The following is an 18,888-nucleotide window of genomic DNA, read 5'->3' on the forward strand; positions in this document are numbered from 1 at the left end:
GTTTTACAGGAAGGGAACGTGAAGCTGACCAGTCTCGAGCCAGACTGTGGCAGTCGGAGAGAGAGAGCTTCCTGCAGGGGTGGAGACCAGCAGAGCAATAAAACCTGGGCAAAGAGCAAGGTTTCCACTGCAGGCCTAGGAGAAAACTCCAGAGTCCAGACTCAGGATGGGGCTGCCCATAATTTTCTAGAGAGACTCTCCAACTTTTCAGGCAGCATTCATTCACTCATTCATCCATCCATTCATTCATTTGATAAACAATCACTGGGCCCCCAGCTGTGCCTAGTGTTTTGCTGGTGAGGGAGGTGCCTCCCTGCCCTCACAGGGCTTTCAGTCTGGTGCAATAAACAGACAAGGGAACCAGGTATTTATAATCCAGGGCAATAAGCAAGGATGACACTAATATTTAACAATAGGTAAAGCATGGGCACCAGGCCAATCAAAATGAACGCCAGCCATTAACACCAGGGTGGGGTCCCCGGGCCTCCTGCTGTGCCAGGCTTTATCCTTTTGGTTGTTGGGTGGCGGCGAGGTGTGGGCGTGTGGGAGGGGCTGGGGGTTTGGGGGGCACTTGAGGGACTCAGGGAAGCAGCTGATTACCGACTGATACGGAAAAACGTCAGTGCTGTAGTTTAGCCAACAGAATAGCCATATCAGTGACCAGGGCTGGAGGACAGCCCTGGTGATAATGATTCAAGATTAACAAGGCCCATGATGGGAAGGCACAAGGGACTCAGGGAAGGCTTTGTGGGGAAGTGACATCTAAGGTGAGTTAGCCAGAGTGTTCCTGGCAGAACCTGGGCAAAAGTATTTTCCCAGTGGGAGGAGGGCTCAGTATTTTCAGGCGGTTCAGTCTAGCTGGAGGAGAAAGAGGCGGGAGATTAGACCCAACAGGCAGGTAAGGAGAGTGTGTGCTGTAGGGTTGGGGGAGGGTGCTGTGTTAATCATGCTCAGTGGCTTGGACTGTGTCTCCAGAGCAATCGGGAGCCACCGCAGGGTTTTAATTAAGATCGGGGGGGGGCTTCCCTGGTGGCGCAGTAGTTGAGAGTCTGCCTGCCGATGCAGGGGACATGGGTTCATGCCCCGGTCCGGGAAGATCCCACATGCCGCGGAGCAGCTAGGCCCGTGAGCCATGGCCACTGAGACTGCGCGTCCGGAGCCTGCGCTCCGCAACGGGAGATGCCACAACAGTGAGAGGCCTGCGTACCGCAAAAAAAAAAAAAAAAAAAATCAGGGGAGTCACCTGATCCAGTCTGCAAATCCCCCAAGTGACACCAAGGAATCCATTTTTCCAAAGACAAGAACCAAGGCTCAGGGAGGTTAAAACACCTATCAGATGTCATGCCGCAGGCTGGACATGGCATAAATGCAACTGCTCACTTCTGGATCCCCTTCTCTATTGAATACCATGTGCATCAGAGGCTGCCCCTTTGTGTATGGAGCTTTAGAGTTCATAAAGCACTTTACAGTTTACAGAGCACTTTCCCATCCATGCTCATTTGATTTCCCACCACAGCACTGTATTACAGTGATACCATTCCCATTTCACAGTTGAAAGGACTGAAATACAGGGAGGTTTCAATATGTAATAAATAGTGAAATTTTGACTCAAACCTAAACCTTGAGACTCCTTGTCCAGTGATCTTTCCCCTCTACCGTGCTGTGTCTTGGCATTTGTATTGATCACTTTGGGTTATAAATGCCAGAAACATAAGTGCCTGAGCAGAAAAAAGGAATTTGGGAGCTCACATACTAAAAAGTCCATGATGGATGCACTTCAGGCATGGATGGCTCCAGGTGGTCAAATTACGTCATCACACATCTGTCTTGCTCTGTCTTTGCTTTCATCTATGTTGATTTTCTTCTTGGATTCTCTTATCAAGGCAGAGACAGGCTGCCAATCTACCACTTTAGCAATTCCAGCCACAAAGCACCATACTTTTCCAATAGGTACAGCAAAAGCCTCAGGTTTCACCTTTATGCCTTGACTTGGCTCATGTGCAGACATGAACCAATCCTGTGGCCAGAGAGATGGCTAGGTGGCTCTGATTGGCCAAGACTAGGTCATGTGTCCAGCCCTGGAGTGATGCAAGAGGAGTCAGCCTTCTGGGACCACAAGGACTAAGAGTAGGGGAGGTGTGGTCCCCTAAAGAAAAACGATGGTGCTGTCACCTAGAGAAGAGCAAAGAGATACTGGGCACATAAAAACTAACATTCAAGCTACATCATGATCCCTCAGCATCAGGAGGAGGCTACTCACCTAGGGGAGGGTGGTCTTCTCTGACCAAGGAGCTCAAAATGGTGGCAGGCATGGTCTGTCTGGAGCCTGCTCCTTGGGGCAGGAACCCTGCTCCTCTGCAGAGCTCCACCTTTCAAGAGCCAGCCAGCGAGCTCCAGTGCAGCTCAGAGCCCCCAAAGCCACTTCCCTTCTTCTTAATGCCAAGTTTTGTTCTGTGCCTCCTGGGGCTGGGGTTGGAGGCTGGGTTCCCTGCAGATGTTCCTCTTAGTAGACAGAACTTAGTCATGGTGTGACCTAAAATTTTTAAAAAGAATAAAAATAAAATTTAAAAAGCCAAGAGCCCAAAATATCCTGGCTATGGATAGATACTGGGGCCAAGTTTGCAATAAATTCTCCCCACTGTGAGCCTCTCTTTCCCCCATCCCATCCCTGGTGAGACTTGTTGCTGGGCTGTGGTTTACACTGCAAAACCACCCTAAAGGCAGAATTGGGTAGTGCTTAAGAATACAGACTCTGAAAAAAAAACAAAACCAAAAAGAATACAGACTCTGGAGGCAGGCTGTTTGTTTGGGCTCAAATCTCAGCTCGGCCACTTACCAGCTATATGCAAGTTAATGACCCTGTGCCTCAGTTTCCCCACCTATTAAATGGGTTTAATGATGTTAATAGTAGAACCTCCCATGTAGGGTTGTCTAGGAATCAAGTGAGCTAGTACATGTTCAGACCAGTGTCTGGCACAGAATAAGCAATATATATAAGGCGTGGCTATTACGAGCCATATCAGCTGCTTTTTATTCCTCTGAGGAGACAGGCCCCTGGAGGACAGGGCCTGGTCCGTCTTGTTTGTCACTATATTCCTGGTGCTTAGCATGGGGCCTGGAACAGAGCAGGCCAAGGTAAATATCTACTGAATGAATGAATGAATGAATGAATGATTGAATGGCTAGTGCCATGGGAGCCAGCAGTACTGGACTCTAGGCTGGCTGTGTGACCTTAGGCAGTTGGCTTCCCCTCTCTGAGGCTCAGTCTCAGCCTCTGTAAAATAAATCAGATCAGTCAATGTTACTCAGACTTTTCCAATCAGGCCCCCATTTACATCGTGCTAGGACACACACACACTGAAACTGAATTTTCACAAGACAACACTTACTTTCCTATGTGCAATATACTCTGATATATTGTTTTCTTGTGTTCTACTCTATTTCACTCTTTTTCATTTTTTAAAAATGCAATCCTTACCCAGTGAATAGATTTGAAGCCTCACTAACTTCTGGAGACCTCCAGTTAAAACACTGAACTAGGGGCTTCCCTGGTGGTGCAGTGGTTGAGAGTCCGCCTGCCGATGCAGGGGACACGGGTTCGTGCCCCGGTCCAGGAAGATCCCACATGCCACGGAGCGGCTGGGCCCATGAGCCATGGCCGCTAGGCCTGCGCATACGGAGCCTGTGCTCCACAACCAGAGAGGCCACAACAGTGAGAGGCCCGCGTATCACAAACAAACAAACAAAAAGTCAAAGGCAAGGTCCTTTCTGACCCAGACACTGATGATGTTATAAATCTTGCCTAAGAAGCATTATTTGATTTTGTGTGACGGTTAAGAGCTTGGGCCCTGGCGGGAGAGGACTGGGTTCAAGTCCTACGGATACTGGCGTGTGCTGATCTTGGTAAGTTATATAACCTCTGGGTGCCTAGGTTTCTTCCTTAATGCAATGGAGGTAACAATGATTCTTTCCTCTTAGGAGTGGTGTGAGGAATGAACTGATAAATGAACTGATACCTGCAAAGCACTAAATACTTCTAAATGCTCCATGAAGAACTTTTAAAAAACATTATTGTTATTTGAAAGAACATATATAACACTTTGTGGGTAGCCTGGCAGGGAGTCAGAGCTCAATAGATGTTTGTGTATTTTTTGGAGATTATCAGAGCATTCCTCTACCTCTCCGGGGAAAGAAACTGAGTTTCCAGGAGGGAAAGGTACTTGCCCAAGGTCACCAGCAAGTCAGAGACAGAGCTTCAGGCATCAGGCCTCAGATTTTAAGAAGGTTCTATAACTTGCTGATTCAGGGAATTCAAGGGAAACCCCCTTTCCTCATGTCACGGCCCAGAATTCACTGATCTCAAGCCCTCTCTCTTTTTCTTTGTTTGAACCTTTTTCCCCCATTTTTAAACACTGAGGTATGCTTTACATATAGTAAAATTCACCCCTTTTGGTGTGCAGTTCCGTGAATTTTAATAGACACAAACAGTTATCGACCCCTATACTCAAGATATAGGACAGTTCCCATCGTGCCAAAAAATTCTCCTGCGCCCTTTGAGGACAAAATCTCCACCCACCCCTAGTACCTGGCAACCACTGAGATCTTTTCTGTCCCTATAGTTTTGCCTTTTCCAGAAATATTTTTGAGATTCATCTACTGAATATGTTGTTTTGTATATACATTTTTGCTTAGCAGTATTCCATTGTATGGATACCACAAATTGTTTATCCATTTACCAGTTAATGGGTATTTGGGCTGTTTCCAGTTTCCGGTTATTATAAATAAAACTGCTAGGAACATTCATGTGTCTTTATGTGGACGTATGTCCTCATTTTTCTTGGGTAAATACCTATGAAAAGAATTGCTGAATCACATGGTTAGCATATGTTTAACTTTCTAAGAAATTGCCAAACTGTTTTTCCAAAGTGACTATGCCACGCTGTCACACCGTCAGTGTACGAGAGCTCTAGGTGCTCCACATCTGCTCCAGCAGGCGGTGTGGGCAAGCTTTTAAATTTTAGCCATTGTGACAGTTGTGTAGTGATATCTTATTGTGGTTTTCATTTGTACTTACTTAATGACTGATGTTGAGCACCATGTATCTTCCCTCTTTCTTTAAAAAAATTATACAATGGGCTTCCCTGGTAGCCCAGTGGTTGAGAATCTGCCTACCAATGCAGGGGACACGGGTTCGAGCCCTGGTCTGGGAAGATCCCACATGCCGCGGAGCAACTGGGCCCATGAGCCACAATTACTGAGCCTGCGCGTCTGGAGCCTGTGCTCTGCAACAAGAGAGGCCGCGACAGGGAGAGGCCCGCACACCGCGATGAAGAGTGGCCCCCGCTTGCCGCAACTAGAGAAAGCCCTCGCACAGAAACGGAGACCCAACACAGCCAAAAATAAAAAAAATTTTAAAAAATTATACAAGTAGTAAATAGGCACAGTAGAAAAAATTAATGCAGAGATAAGCAAAAAGAAGAAAAATTAAAATAAAGATCACCTGTTACCCTAGAGTTCATCATAGCTGACATTTTGAGCTATGTCCAACCTCTGTCTCTTCAGACAAACATATAACTGAATTTTATTTATTTATCTGAGAACGTAATACATGCACCTGGTACAAAGTTAGAAAGGAATGAAAGGATAAGTATTGAGAAATAAGCCTCCCCTTCACTCGGTTGCTGAAGTTTTAGTCTAACTTAACGTAGGATAGCAGAGAACGTGCATTAACCGCATTCCTTTGATGTGTTGGTGAGAGTGTAAACACGTACGAGCCCAGTAACACTGAGCACTCAAAAACCCCAGGCCACAGAGAGTCCATTCCTCAGCCCTTACCCAGAGGAAACGGCAGAAACATGCGCAGCAGGATACCCGCACAAGAATATTCATAGATGCATCCTTCAAAATAGCAAAAATCTGGAAAAAATCCAGATGTCCATTGACAGGATAATGGATTTTTAAAATGCAATATATTCATACAACGGATGGATACATAGCAATGAAAAAATGACTGGACTGCAGCTATGCACAGCAGCATGAATGAATCTTCATAATATGATGCTGAATGGAAAAACTACTTCCAAAAGGTACCATACAGCATGATACTCTTTTTATAAAGATTAGAAACAACTACAGGTACACAATATATTATCTGAACTGTAAGTATATATGTATCAACTATACAAAAGGAGCAAGGGAAGGAAAAGCACAAACATCAGAAGACTGGTTACCTTTTGGGGATGTAGGGGCTTGGGATAGAAAAGGATCCCATGGGTACTGTTGTTCTATCCCTTGGGTTGGGTGGAGAGTTAAAAAAAACTAATCAGTGAATCAAACTGAAAACTGGGTAGGCACAGACCAATGATACAAGCGTATCATTAATCAATGGATTATGGTTCATCTAATTCTGAGCACATGAGGTGCATTAAAAATTAAAAAGCAAGTCTTCCTCTCTGGTCCCCCAGGCACTGTGTTCCCCTCCCTAAAGGCAACTACTGTTACCACTCTCTGTGTTTCCTTCAGGAAGAAACTACTTTACCTATTCTATTGAGTAACCTGTGTTTTCACTCAACAGCAGTTCATGGACAACCTACCACATCAGTAGATTCCCAATAGCATTTTAATGGCTGTATAATTTTCCACTATTTAGAAGCCCATATTTTATTTTATTTTAACGTTTTTATTTTTTTTAATTTATTTTATTTATTTATTTATTTTTGACTGTGTTGGGTCTTTGTTGCTGCGCACGGGCTTTCTCTAGTTGCAGTGAGTGGGGGCTACTCTTCACTGGGATGCGCAGGCTTCCCATTGCAGTGGCTTCCCTTCTTGCGGAGCACGGGCTCTAGGCGCACGGGCTTCAGTAGTTGTGGCTTGTGGGCTCTAGAGCACAGGCTCAGTAGTTGTGGCACGTGGGCTTAGTTGCATGTGGGATCTTCCCGGGCCAGGGCTCAAACCCGTGTGCCCTGCATTGGCAGGCGGATTCTTAACCACTGTGCCACCAGGGGAGCCCTAGATGCCTATATTTTATTAAACTAATTCCCTTTTTGATGGACCTGGGTTTTTTTCCCCCCAGTGTTTTTTCTCATAAACAATGTTATGAGGAACTCCTTTATATACATGCCTTTGATGAATTGTATGGAGAGGTCTTTAGGATAAATTTCTCCAAGTAGAGTTACTGAGTCAAAGATTATGTGCATATTTCAGGGTTTTGAGCCATATATTGTGCCCACCAGCAAGGAGAGAGGGGACTGTCTTTGAGAAGTCTGGCAGCTGGCCTGGTGCTGTGAGGTCTTTTGTTACTAAAGCTACCCCAGAGGTTATTCAGCAGCAAAGCACTGTTAACCATTCCCAGGACCTCCCTGTGGGACAGCAGGAAATGGGGTGGCTCCTCGGGCAGAGGAGAACAACAAGTCTTTATCAAAATGCTATTCACCAAGAACGCGTTATTAGCACAGATCTTGGTCTTGCATTTGGGCAGCTCCCTGCAGATGCGTGGAACTATGTCTCCTGAGGGAAGATGAGCAGGAGTTCAGGGTGTGCCGGGCTTCTTAGCGTCGGACCCCACTTTGTTCACTAAATTATACAAGTAATAGTGTGCAATGGGGAAGAGTTGGCACTAGAGCCAGATGGCCTGGATTAAAACCCTTGTTACTCTGCTTCCTAGCTGCGTGACTTAGTTTGCCCTTCCATAAAATGGGGCTAATGAGGGACTTTCCCTGGTGGTACAGTGGTTAAGAATCCACCTGCCAATGCAAGGGACACGTGTTCAATCCCTGGTCCGGGAAGATCCCACATGCCACGGAGCAACTAAGTCCGTGCGCCACAACTACTGAGCCTGCGTTCTAGAGCCTGCGTGCCACAACTACTGAGCCCACGTGCCACAACAACTGAAGCCCGCGCGCCTAGAGCCTGTGCTCCACAACAAGAGAAGCCACCACAATGAGAAGCCCGCGCACCACAACAAAGAGTAGCCCCCGTTTGCCGCAACTAGAGAAAAAGCCCGCGCGCAGCAACGAAGACCCAACGCAGCCAAAAATAAATATATTAAAAAATAAAAAAAATTTTTTAAATGGGGCTAATGCTACTTAGCTCCTGTTTTTTGGGCACATAAATGAGTTAGCATACATAAAGTGCTCAAAACACACTTGGCGTGTTGAAAGTGCTCTATAATTATGAACTGGGCTAGATTCACAGCCCCTGCCCTCAAGGCATCCTCAGACTGGTGGGGGACATGGAAGCATTTACAATTCAGGGCGATGAGTACATTAAGGCAGCTGCTAAGGAAACTCATAGGAGGGATGCCAAATTTGGAAGGCTTCCTGGAAGAAGTGGCATCAGGGCAGGAACCAAGCCACTTGTAGGCTAAAGGAGAGGCAAAGCGGCCAGCCAGGAACTCCCTTTACTGGAAAGGTGAAGATGGGATTCAGAGAAGGTTTTCAGTCTTGGATTTCAATTCAGCAACTTCTCAGCACCAGCCTGGGTCCCAGGTACTGTGCTCAGTGCCAGGGGTGAGTGTGGGCTGGAGATAATTAGGCAGAGGCCCTCAGTAAGCTTGCGATCTAACTGGGGAGAGGAACATGAAGTCTAGCCCAAGAGCTAGACTCCAATGAAATCTACTAGAGGAAGGAACACAATGTCAAGGGAGCAACTAATTCTGAGGCTCCAGGATTGTGACAGGCTTTGCAGAGGAAATGCTTGTAAGAACTGATCAGATTTGGGGAGGGATGGGGAAGAAGTAAGGCACCCCCCATAGGGGGAAGAAGCACAAGCGAAGGTGAGGCAACAGGAGAGCCTGTGTCCTAAAAAAGATACAGCGTGGATTGTGGGACCTGGATCAAGGGAGAGGTGAGGGGTGGGCAGGAAATAGGCTGTAAATGTCAGCTGAGACCAGGGCCTGGAAGGCGTCACATGACATGCTACTAGTAGGTCATGGGAACGGAACAGAAGTGTTTAAGCAGAGAAGTGACATGATGAGATCTGAAGGGTTACTCTGGCACAGACGGGGGAGGAGTCTTGGAAGGCAGCACAGCTCGAGGGCCACTGTAACTGTCTAAGCGACAGATCCGGTGGGCACGGAGGGCAGGCACGGGTGGAACGTTTGTAAGCAGCCCTCTGAAACACTTGAAATCCAAACCCTGAACTTATTCCCTGGTGGCTCATGAGTCGAGATGTCTAATATCCCTGGAAAAATAAAACTGCTCCTGACGCCAGCCAGCAGGAGCAAAAGCAACCCGATATGCTTGTTGATTAAGATGAGGGAAACTTTCCCCCCTTTATTAAGGGTCAACCGAATTATTAGGGAAAATAGAGTGACATATTAAAGTGAAATGACTTGATTTTATTGTTTTTTTCCTTCATGGAAACAATACATGAGATCATCATTTAAAATATTTCTCAAGGATGGTAAAGTGTAATCCACCAAAACCAACCTTGACTTCATTTCCATAGAGACATAGAGAAGGAGGGAGAGGAGGGACAGAAGGGTGGGGAGATCTCAGGAGGAGAGGGAATGTGGCCAAGCGGAGCAGCGGGGCCAGGGGCGGAGGGAGGAGGACGATGGCACAGAAGGGAGGCTAATGCACTAGGCCTGGAGGTGGAGTGTGTATGAACCTCGGAATCAGAGGCCCAGCCAAGTTTCCCACCTTTCTTAGCCCTGATTTCCTTACTTGTCAAATGGGGGTCATAATGTCCTTGTCATATGGCACAATGAATGTTATTAGATCTGTACATTAAAAGGATCCCACTGCCCTGGCCACCCGACTGGAGTGGGATAAAAGAAAGTACTCTGCAGACTACCTGGCTTTTAAGAGTTTTCTTAAGAAAGTTTTTTCTGTGTGTTTTGTTTTTTGTTGTCGTTGTTGTTTTTGCTGCACTGCGTGGCTTGCGGGATCTTAGTTCCCCGACCAGGGATTGAACCTGGGCCCACGGCAGTGAAAGCGCCAAGTCCTAACCACTGGACCGCCAGGGAGTTCCCTAGAAAGTTCTTAAGATGAGGGGCTGCTGATGATGGTAGCTTTACTTACTATCATTTCCTTTTGGAGTTCTCATTGGCCCCATGTTATTCACAGCAGTTAGGCTGCTCTTGTTTAAAACCTCTCTCGTGGGGTCATCCAGGATGCGGTGCCCTCAGAGCTTCAGGACTGGTTGGTCCAGTGCACCCCACTTCCTCCATCCCCAGCCTTCTCACCGCTGGGCCTTCCAGGGGTAGACGGCCTGACTTGTTCCTCTTAACTCCCCGCCGCCCACAAGTGCCTGGCAGCTCATGAAATGACACACACAGGGGCCCTGAAGCTCTCTCCTTCATGCCCTGTGCTCAGGCCTCACCCCTCAGCTTTTACTTCTATCCAGTAAACCACCCCAAGGGAGGAAATGAGGAATGTGAAGTAAATGATGTGGGTTCCCTTCGTGATATGGGCCACCACTTCTCCTCTTCCTTCCTCTCTAGCTGACGGCAACTTCCCTCTCCCATCTCTAGTAGGAAGGAGAACAGACACTGTGAAGCTGGCACCAATGCCCCTCCCTCCCAGGGTCACCTGGCCTGTGTGCAGCCTGGAACCCTCTCCAGAACCCCACACCTGTAGAACCCTACTACACCCGAACATCTCCACTTACATGTCCAATAGGCACCTCAAAGTGCTCAAAAATACAGGCAAGTTCAGAACCAAACGCATCATTGCCCTTCTCCAACCTGCTCCTCTTCCTGTCTTCATTTCAGAAAATGGCACCATTATCAACCCAGTCAACCCATTATCAACCTAATCTAGTGCTTAGATGAAGACACCTTGCAACCCTGCCCACCACTCTGTAAATAGTACCTCCATTAACTCTGCTCAGTTAATCTTTTGAGTTTGCCTGTTTCTTGCCAGCATCCTGGCTGATACATCTGGTCTCCCCTTTTACTCCTTCTCCCTCTCTAATCCGTTCTCCACACAGCAGCCCGAGGGCTCTGCCTCCCTCCCTCATTCCTTCTTTTCATTTTTCAAGTCTAACTTTTGAGATGGGTAAGGCATTCACCTAGTTCAAAAATTACAGGACACAGAAAAGGTATAAAGTACAAGTGTCCCTCTCATTCCTGTTATCCATCCGCCTAATGAATTCCCAGGCCTCTCCCCGCGGTTAACGCAGTTTCTTTTGTATTCTTCTAGAGCCATGCGGTCCAATACGGTGGCTACAAGCCACACGTGGCTATTAGATTTAAATCTAATCATTAAGTTAAATTAAAAATTCTGTTCCTCGGTCACTCAAGCCGTATTTCAAGTGCCATGTGTGGCCAGTGGCTACCATGTTGGTCAGCAGAAATACAGAACATTTCCACCATCAGAGAAAATTCTATTGGACAAGGCTGTTCGAGTTTCTCTCCGCACATTTAAGTAAAAAATTCATATAGTCTCATTTTCCTCCTCTTCTTTTACACAAGAAGTAGCACATGTTCCGCATTGTTCTCCAACTTGTTTTTTCACTTGACAAGATACCTTAAGGATCTTTCCACATCTGTGCATAAAGAGCTTTCTTGCTGGTTTTCAGTTGTGGAATATTCCATGCTGTGAATGTGGCAGAGTTTATTTAAGCAGCCACCCACTGATGGACTAAGGGTTATTACCAACCTTTTGCTCTCACAGTCAACGCAACAACGGTGAATGACCTTGTCCATCTGGAATTTTGCATGTATGCAAGTGTCTATAAAGAACACACTCGTGAATTATCATTCTAGAGCACCGATTTGGTCATGCCTCTCCCCTGCTGAGCACACACTGCTCCTCCTGATCTCCTTCTCCAGCCCACAGCTAACTCCTATGCAGCCCTCAGGTCTCAGCTTGGATGTCACCTCTTCTGGGAAGCCCTCCCCGACTCCGCATCAGGTCAGACTAGGATCACCTGCCCTGTAATTGCCTGGTTCTTCCTGCTCTCCTCCCTCAGTCTGGAGCTTTATAAGGGAGGCTTGGGGCTGTCTTGTTTTTCCATGTATCCCCAGGGCCTGGCACTCAGTAGGGGCTCAATAAATATTTGCTGAATGATGAGGTGGGCACCAAGTTCCAGCAGTGGTTCTTTCCAGCACTTTGTGGGCTCCCAAACCAAGGAGCTGGTGAGGAGAACCCCCAGCAAGCAGCTGATTCAGATGGGGAAACTGAGGCACAGAGGTGGCAGCCTTTGGATCAGCCCCCTTGACTCCAACCTCTCCTTTTTTTAGCCCACCTTATAGTTAATAACAACAATAATAACAGTAGTAATATTACCTGCAAGGTTAATATTTATTGAGTATTTCTATGTGCTAAGTGCTGCTCTAAGTGTGTTACATGCATTAACTTATTTGATCGTTGCAGCAACTCTGTGAGGCATGTACTCCCATTATTATGCCCATCTTATGGGTAGAGGAACTGAGAGCTTGTGTCACAAATGGCAGAGAATGACTTGAACCCAGGCAGTGGGGCTTCAGAGCCCACACTCTTATGCACTCTGCTGAGCTATAGACCATTCTTGGCAGCTTCTCCCTTTTCCAAAGCTCACTGTGGCTCCTCACTGACTCAAGCCCAGAGCTTCTTCTCTTGTCATCCCAATCCCCCCACCCTGCCACCCTGGGTCCCATCCCTCCCAGCTTGACTTAGTTTATTTTCTACTTCATTGGCTTCCCCCTGGAACAAGATCCTGAGACTGGAGCCAGACTGGGCTCTTCTATCCACTTGCTATAGCTACCTTCTGGGTCTCAGTTTTCTCATCTGTACAACAGGTCAATGGCAAGGGAAAGCATGGTACTCTCCTTTCTTTTAGCCCCTTATCCAACTCCTATACATCTTTTAAGGACAACTCAAAGGGCTTCCTCCTTCAGGAAGTCTTCCCAGATTTCTCTAGCCCCTAAAGTTCCCTCCCACTCTTCCCTGAAGGCAACTTTTAAGACTCAGGTTAGCACTTAATTCTTCTTTTATTTTCTGGATTGTAAATTGTCCCCCACGTCCTCCCCACCAAAGAAAGTGATACTCTTTGAAAGAACATATAAGATAAAAAGTAGAGCTTCAGTCTTTGAAGTACCACCTTCATTGTTATTGGCATACCTGAGTCCCACCTTCACTAACCTTTACTTAACATTGTTTCTTTAAATGGACTCACTATCTAAAACATAAAGAAATTTATTTTAAGTGAAAAACTAACAGTATTGTAAATGAAAAACCAGCATCACTTGCCGTAACTAAAGTAAAAATAAATACAATGATGACAGAACAGTGTCATTAATTTCTAGGCTCTCCTTCTCTGGTTAAGAGAGAGAACTGTAAGGGTTAAAGTCATTAAAGATCTGCTAAGCACAAGAAAAGGGGGACTCTTCCCTTGACGCAAGCAGGATTGAAAGAAAAGTGAAAATGGAACAACTCTGTCTATGTGATTCAGGATCACGTAAGACTTTAATACCTTGCTCACCCATCACCTCAGACCATTCCACATCCCACCACAGGCCCGAAGCCCACACTCTAGGAAGCAATGACTTGATCAGAACAGACAGAACCAGCTTCATCTCCCATCTCTGCCCCTCTCTAGCCTCCGTTTGCTTCTCTGTAAGATGGCATGAGCATAACCACTCCAGGACTGATGCAGGGTTAAATGAGATGTCACAAGTGGCGTTCCTGGATTCTCTCAGCTCTGCTGCTAACCATCTGGGCATGATCATGGGTGACTTACCCTGCCTCCCTGGGCCTGACTTTCCTCATTTCCAAAAGGTAAATTATAGGGGAATTCCCTGGTGGTCCAGTGGTTAAGACTCCACGCTTCCACTGTAGGGGGCACAGATTCGATCCCTGGTCGGGGAGCTCAGATCCCACAGGTCACATGGCACAGCCCCTCCCCCCCCAAAAAAGAGGGAATTTATAAAACCTGCCTTGAGGGTCGTAAAGCATGTTTATTAAACAAACATTTATTGAATGCCTACTATGTTCCAGGCACTATTCCATGGGATAGGGATGTAGCAGTGAAGGAAAGAAACAAAAATCCCTGCCCTCGTGGAGCTTACATTTAAATGGGGGGCAGGGGACAAATAGATAAAATATACAGTATAGTATGGTGAGAAGTAATAAATGCCATGGAAAAATAAGGCATGGTGGGTGGGGGCAGTGTTGCAGTTCTGAAGTGGGACAGAATCTCTGACAAGTGGACATTTGGGTGATGCCTGAAGGAAGTGAGGAGCCATGAGGTCCCCAGGGGAACAGCAGGCCAGCCAGAGGGCACAGCGAATGCAAAGGCCTCGAGGTGGGAAGCAGCCTGCATGATTCCCAGAAGAGCAGGAGGCTGACGTGGCCAGAACCGCGGTGGGACTGAGGTAAGAGCAGTGGGAGGCGAGGTCCCAGGGGCAACGGCGTCAGATCCTGCAGAGCCCTGTGGGACATTTTAAAACTTTGGTTTTGATTTGGAGTGAAACTTTAGCGTATTGTCTTACACATGGTAAGTGCATAATTCACAGAAGCTCTAAAGGTAGTAATTCCCATACTTACTTAGCACCGTCTCCTCAGAAGGCCTCGGTTGTCAGGTTCCAGGGTGACAAGAGACCTGCCCTTCCCTGCCCTATTGGCTGGCCCTGGTTTACTGGAAGGCAGTGGGGACAGGAATGGATGGAACCCAGCCCAAGCATTCCTGACCCACCCATCCCCTCTCAGATTGCTCTCCAGGCCCTGTCACACCCCTGCCGCTTGCTGGGCAGTGGGCACAGGAATGCTGAGGCAGCTGAGGGCTGGGCTCCACCCTTGACTTGGAGAAGGCCTAATAACAAGCAACAAGAACAGTAATGATGGCAGCTACCACTTATTGCACCCTAACTGCCAGTCAGACAAATCACTGAGTGCTTTTCACATGTCACCTCCCAGCGGCCTCTTTTCACCCCTTTGAGAGAGGTGTGGTCCTGAGGGAAGGGAGGCTGTGGGTCACACCCACCTCTGTGACCTCTAGGGGCTGCACTCTTCACCAGGGCTCTGTGCCCGCAGACTTGGGGCTCCTTTCTGACAGGCTCCCCACTCAGTCTGGGGACCCCCGAGAGAGAAGAATCTTGTAACTCCTGCCTGCCAGCTCTGCAGCTGCCCGCAGGCCTGGACAGGTCCAGGCAGCCCCCTCAGTGGCTGAGAAGGGAGCAGAGGAGGAATCAGGTTTCTCCAGCTCCTGGATGGAGGCGAGATTGCTGAATCAGGCCTTTTCCCAGGGCTTCTGTAACCAGGCCTTGTTGTGAACTCAGCCTCCAGGCCGGCTGTGGAGGTGGCAGCCCAGGACTGGGCACCTGGGCCTCACCCCATACCTGTCCGACCTCATCTCGCACTGCACTCTTGCTCGCTCCCGCTGCTCCGCAGCCTCCCTGCTGAACTCGGCTGAAATCCCCGCAGCACTCCGGCCTCAGGGCCTTTGCACATATAATTTTTACTAGACATACCTGCATCCTTGCTCCCCAGTACCCTCCAGTCTTTGTTCAAATGCTCCCTTCTCAGTGAGAAATGGAATAGTTCCTGTCATATCAATAAACAAAGGATGTCACAGTCATCAACGACTGCAGCCCTCCAACAAGACCTGGTGAGTCCTGAGGAAACTCAGGAAGTGAAAACACAAGATACTGGCCCCAGATGGTTGAGGTGCATATCAAAGGAATGATTTCAGTGAGCCCAGACTCTTGCATCTTCCCATACATAGAAAAGCACTAAATTCCTTAACTTGAGGTATCTGGTTTTCTTTAATTAACTATAATCTTCTGATGCTCCCGACTACCTGCCCTTTGTTGCAAAATATCCTGGCTCCTCCCCTCGCCTCCTCCAGCAGTTTCTCAGAGCTATCTGAAACGCTGTCTCCTGGGCTGCAGTCCTCATTTTGCCCCAAATAAAACTTAACTTGCTGGGGGGCTTCCCTGGCGGTGCAGTGGTTAAGAATCCACCTGCCAATGTAGCGGACACGGGTTCGAGCCCTGGTCCGGGAAGATCCCACATGCCATGGAGCAACTAAGCCCGTATGTCACAACTACTCAGCCTGCGCTCTAGAGCTCACGTGCCACAACTACTGAGCCCACGTGCCACAACTACTGAAGCCCGCACACGTAGAGCCCGTGCTCCACAACAAGAGAAGCCGCTGCAACAAGAAGCCTGTGCACCGCAATGAATAGCCTCCGCTCACCACAACTAGAGAAAGCCCACGTGCAGCAAGGAAGACCCAACGCAGCCAAAAATAAATAAATAAAACATAAATAAATTTATTTAAAAAAACCCCTTAACTCGCAACTCTCACGTTGCGCATAATTTTAAAGTCAACATCAGCAAGGCCTTTCCTGACTACAAGAACTGAACCCTCACCCCAACCCCTTACTTCCTATGCCCCATCCCAGCTTCTTCTTCCTCTATAGCCTCACCTTTCACTGTATCATCCATATTACTGAGTCATCTTGTTTATCGTCTGTCTCCCACTGAATGTCAGCAGGATCGCCCTTAGGCTGGGCAGGAAGGGCCTTCGCCCTGTGCATTAGAAGGCTCTGCTCTGGCCCTCCTGCCCCTCCTATGGAGCTAAGGAGCTGTGACTGCTAGAACCTGTGCCCCCCACCCTGCCCTCTAGACCATTCCCTGCATAAATTGTCCCAGGCCTTCCCCAGGTCTGTCCTGAGGGCAGCCAGCACAGCCCAGGTGTGTACTCCTAGGCCCAAGGGGTGGTCAGTGGAAAGCTATTTGTGTAGGTCGGTGGACAGAGCTTGGACGGGTGGGCTGGGGAGTACATACACACACACACATGTGCACAAGGACCGTCATGGTGTAGGATGGAGCCTGGGGTAGGTAGAGTAGTAGGCTGACCACCGCTCCTGGGCTGGGGTCTAACTCTGCCCGTGCAGCCGCATTCTGCCTAGTACTCTAGGTGTCTGGGAATCCAGATTAAAACCTGGCCTTCCAGATCGCCATGAAGACATGCTTGTCTATGTAGGAAGATAGGATATCTTTTATTTAACAGTTTTTGACCTAGACTCACATGGTAGGTGGGCCCTACACACATTTTTTTTCCTGGAGCCCCCCATATATTAGGGCTGGGATTTTTAAGTTTTCTGCATTTCTGTATCCCCTGCAACCTAGAACAGTGCCTGGCATAGAACGCATACTCAATAAACAGTTGTTAAATTAAGGAATAAAGAAGTCCTGGGGTGATGCCCCACATGCCCCAGATGCAGTTGGAAATGCTATGGCTTTTGTGTGTCAGGATCTTAGAGTCTCAGGGTCAGGTGGGGCCAGCTCTGCCGTGGAGGGGGCTAGGCCATACCTGAAGAGCCTCCTCCACTGCCTGCCTGCCCCATGTTCCCAATGTAGCTAGAGTTTTTTCCTACGGGTAAAAAGAGCGCATACTAGGGAATTAAGGAGACCTGGACCCCAAAACTGTCTCCGTCACTTGTGTGAAGGGCACGGCCACATGTGTGGCCGCATGTGTGAAGGGCACGGCCAGTCACCACCGCCGCCACTGTCACCATCACCATCACCATCACCATCACAGCATCCAAGGCAGTTCCTGCCGCAGGGCAGCCAGTGTGGCTGTTCCACCCTCAGCTTCCCTAGCCCTCAGCGGCCAGGCTGGGAGGCGCTGGCCGTGCTGTGGTTCGAGTGGATGGTGCCCTCTGCTGGGTGCAGAGGGGAAGGGCCATCGGGGAAGCCACAGCCACCCTAACCACTGACGTCCCTTTCTGCAGTCGGGAACGCTAAGGGTAGGAAGGGCTGTTTCCGCCCAAGCTGTGAGAGTGGAGATAAAGGAGCAGCACCCAACGCTGTCAGTCTGTCAGCCACCACCACGCAGTGATAAGAACCACACTTAGGCAGCGCTCCTGTGCCAAGCACCGTTCTAAGCACTTCACAGATACTGACTCATTTACTCCTCCACCTTCCAGGTGAAGAAAGTGAGGCACAGAAAGGTTAAGTGATTAGCCTAAGGCATCGTGCCTGGAGGTGCTGGGATTTGAACCTGTGCCCAGAACCACGCCTCCTGGGTGGATTATTTTCGTGGGAGGTGGGAGGTAGGCTCTGCCTTTAGCCAGAAGGAGTGGAGCCCCCAGTGAGTCTGGAACTGGACACAAAGGGTGTGAGCTGCCCAAGGGGCTTCCCAGGGTGACTGCCCCCACCCTTTCAATGGCAGGACCGTTGCCCGGCTGACCTCAGGGCCCCCCCTTACTGGCCATCCCTCAGCATTTCCCTACCTGGGTCTTCTTGCTGCATCCCTGTGTGGGCCTGTGGTTAAGGAAAGTCCATGTCTAGCATAGGAAGCCAGGAATTTGAGGCCTCAGCTACTTGCCAACCTTCCGGGGATGAAATCCATCCCCTCAGGCCCCTTCAGGGACTGGCAAAGCCCACCTGGTGAGATGGCTCCTATCTTCAGCCTTTTGGGGAGGAAAAAAAAGATTGTCAGGTCAGCCACCAGGGAAAAGGCATGGTGAGAAGTGAGGCCTGGGTTCTGCCCATCTCTGCCCCGCTGGAGCGATCTTGGGGAGTCCCTGCTTTTGGAACCTCTATCTTTTCCAATCTGAAAAATGACAGGGGTAGATCGGGGGCAATTTTCAAAATGCTCTGCATTTGGGTTCTTAAGGAGAAACACTGGGAGGATGAGGCCAAAGGCAGGTCTCTGGGCACCCTGACCCCTTCTTCCCAAAGCTTTACTTCAATTATTTTCTTTGTTGGACTTGGGTTCTGCAACTTTGGCTTTAAGTCTGGGGGAAAATCATTTAATAGAATGAGCCTGAGGGGTCCTTTCAGCACCAACCCGTCTGAACCCTCCACTTAGAATTAGGCAGCCTCGATCACAACCAAGACCACAGGCCCCCTCACCCCTCCCCAGTTGTTGGAGGGCTGGCTTTTTTCTTTTTCGGCTATACTGCGTGGCACGCAGGATATTAGTTCCCCGACCGGGGAGCGAACCCACACC

General features: G+C 48.4%; 1 long non-coding RNA gene across 1 annotated transcript; it reads right to left on the reverse strand.

The window, feature by feature from the left end:
• Positions 1-1,138: 1,138 nt before the first annotated feature.
• On the reverse strand, positions 1,139-18,559 carry LOC114887449. Its single transcript, XR_003791550.1, has 3 exons — positions 18,167-18,559; positions 2,261-2,533; positions 1,139-1,199 (listed from the first exon to the last, which is right to left on the reverse strand). It is a non-coding gene; the product is annotated as an uncharacterized LOC114887449 (long non-coding RNA).
• Between the last annotated feature and the right edge of the window lie 329 nt (positions 18,560-18,888).

Source organism: Monodon monoceros, unplaced genomic scaffold, assembly GCF_005190385.1.
Source record: "Monodon monoceros isolate NGI ecotype Baffin Bay Population unplaced genomic scaffold, NGI_Narwhal_1 Super_Scaffold_10, whole genome shotgun sequence".
NCBI classification, from domain to species: domain Eukaryota; kingdom Metazoa; phylum Chordata; class Mammalia; order Artiodactyla; family Monodontidae; genus Monodon; species Monodon monoceros.